Source organism: Parus major, unplaced genomic scaffold (genome assembly GCF_001522545.3).
Source record: "Parus major isolate Abel unplaced genomic scaffold, Parus_major1.1 Scaffold538, whole genome shotgun sequence".
Lineage (NCBI taxonomy): Eukaryota > Metazoa > Chordata > Aves > Passeriformes > Paridae > Parus > Parus major.
The window spans coordinates 13,733-16,841 of record NW_015379426.1 but is presented as its reverse complement, the minus strand read 5'-3'; positions in this window follow the sequence as shown (position 1 = coordinate 16,841).

Here is a 3,109-nt window from a genome sequence, read left to right as displayed (position 1 = left end):
CCGAAATTCCTTCTTTTCTCCAGGCTGAGCCCCTCCGGCTCCGTGGCCTTTCCCAGTTTTCCGTCCTGGAGAATTCCGTGGGAATGTGGGGACAAAAATTACGGGATTTGGACTTGGAAAAGTCCCACGGATCCGACCTGTCCTGATCTCTCTGGAATTCCCAAATCCCATGGATCAAACTTGTCTCCATCCCATGGATCCCATCCCTCTGGAATTTCCAAATCCCACAAATTCAATTGTCTCCATCCCATGGATCCCAAATCCCTCCAGAATTCCCAAATCCCACAGATCTGACCTGTCCTGATTCCTCCAGAATTCCCAAATCCCATGAATTTGACCAGTCCCAAATCCCAGGGATCCAGCCTGTCCCTGTCCCTCCAGAATTCCCAAATCCCACAGATCCAACCTGTCCTGATTCCTCTGGAATTCCCAAATCCCACGGATTTAACCTGTCCCAAATCCCTCTGGAATTCCCAAATCCCTGGGATCTGATCCCTCTGGAATTCCCAACTCCCATGGATCCAACCTGTCCCAAATCCCTCTGGAATTCCCAAATCCCAGGGATCCAACCTATCCTTGTCCTCTGGAATTCCCAAATCCCATGAATTTGACCAGTCCCAAATCCCAGGGATCCAGCCTATCCCAATCCCTCTGGAATTCCCAAATCCCACGGATCCGACCTGTCCCAAATCCCATGGATCCAATCTGTCCCAATCCCTCTGGAATTCCCAAATCCCATGAATCTGATCCCCCTGGAATTCCCAAATCCCCCGGATCAAACTTATCCCCATCCCATGGATCCGATCCCTCTGGAATTCCCAAACCCCATGGATCTGATCCCTCCGGAGTTCCCATATCCCATGGATCAGACCCATCCCAAATCCCAGGGATCCAGTCCCTCTGGAATTCCCAAATCCCATTAATTTGACCAGTCCCAAATCCCAGGGATCCAGCCTATCCCAATCCCTCTGGAATTCCCAAATCCCAGGGATCCAATCCCTCTGGAATTCCCATATCTCATGGATCCAACCTGTCCCAAATCCCAGGGATCCGATCTGTCCCTGATCCCTCTGGAATTCCCAAACCCCACAGATCTGACCTGTCCTGATCCCTCTGGAATTCCCAAATCCCATGGATCAGACCCATCCCAAATCCCAGGGATCCAGTCCCTCTGGAATTCCCAAATCCCATGGATCCGACCTGTCCCTGATCCCTCTGGAATTCCCAAATCCCAGGGATCCAATCCCTCTGGAATTCCCAAATCCCACGGATCCGACCTGTCCCAAATCCCTCTGGAATTCCCGAATCCCACCCACCTCATCCCATGGATCCAAGCTGCAGGAGAATTCCACGGGAAGCAACATCCCAGAACCCAAAATCCCTGGAATTCCCTCTGGAATTCCCTCTGGAATTCCCTCTGGAATTCACCCACGCTGGCCCGGAGCCCTCTGGACACGGGGGAAAAACCGGGAAAATTCCCTTGGATCGGAGTTTTCAACGGATGCCGAGGACGGAACCGGGAAAGGGGAGGGAAAAGGGGGGAAAACCGGGAAAATCCCTTCGAAATCCCAGGGAAGGCCAAATGGACGGAATTCCCAGAATTCCTGAGGGGCTGGGAAGTGCCAGAATCTCACCCCAATCCCAAAACTCCGGGAATTTCACCCCAATCCCAAAATTTTGGGAATTTCACCCCAATCCCAAAACTCCGGGAATTTCATCCCAATCCCAAAACTCTGGGAATTCCATCCCAATCCCAAAATTGTTGGAATTTCACCTCAATCCCAAAATTACAGGAATTTCATCCCAATCCCAAAATTATAGGAATTTCTTCAGTTTTAGGAATTTCATCCCAATTTTGGGAATTTTCACCCCAATTCCAAAATTATTGGAATTTCATCCCAATCCCAAAACTCTGGTAATTTCATCCCAATTTTGGGAATTTCACCCCAATCCCAAAATTCCAGGAATTTCACCCCAATTTTGAGAATTTCTCCTCAATTTTAGGAATCTCACCCCAATCCCAAAATCACTGGAATTTCACCTCAATCCCAGAATTCCAGGAATTTCATCCCAATCCCAAAATTCTCCCCAATTTAAGGAATCTCACCCCAATCCCAATTTTAGGAACCTCACCCCAATCCCAAAAATCCCCTCCCAGCCTCTTTTCCCGATCAATTTTCAACCACCAATCCCAAAAAAAAAAAATCTGGGAATTCCGCCCCACCTTCCCCTTCCTAAAATCCCTCAGAATCCCAAATTTCCAGCTGGAAAATTCCCATTTTTCTCCCTCCAAACCCTTGGATTAATCCCATTTTTTTTCCCCCCTCGCTCCGTAAATCCCGGAATTTTTTTTTTCCGGGAATTTCCCATTTTTCCCGCCGTTAAATCCCGGGAATTCGGGGACGCAATCAGGTCGTAGAAAGCGTAAACCGATTTATTTTCCGATTCTTTTTTGCTATGTACAAGTTTAATGGAGAAATCTTGGTAGGAAACAATTAAAAAAAAAAAAAATTGGGATTATCCTGGAATTTTTTTTCCCTGTTTTTTTTTGTTTTTTCCGGGTTTTTCCCATCGGGATCATCGGGGTTGGTTTTTTTTTTTTTTTGGGAATTTTTACCGACGGCGGCGGGAACGGGAATTTGGGGATTTTATTTGGGATAAATCAGGAAGGAGGGAACGGTTTGGGTTGGGATTTTCCTCCTTGGGGAAAAACGGGAAAATCCCAATATTTTTTTGGGATTTGGGACGCGACGGGCGCGGAGCGTAGGAGTCGAACCCGGAGCGGTTCCGGAAATTCCGAGGAAAACGCTCGGAAAACGGCGACAGCGAAATGAAAATGAAAGGGGAATTCAAATAAACGAGGATTTCCGGAATTCTGGGAGATTTTGGGATGCAAACCCCGAAATTCGGGAACGAATCCTGCGGGAAACCAAAATCCTCTCAGAGACGCTGAAAAAATCTTGGGAATTTGGGATTTTTTGGGGTTTTTTGGCCCAGAAAAAGAACAAAAAATGCACCAAAAATCCGATTTTTTTCTTTTTTTTCTGGCAAAAATTCCGAGGTTTTTGGGATTTTTCCCAAATTTTACGTTGGTTTTTCAACCCATTCC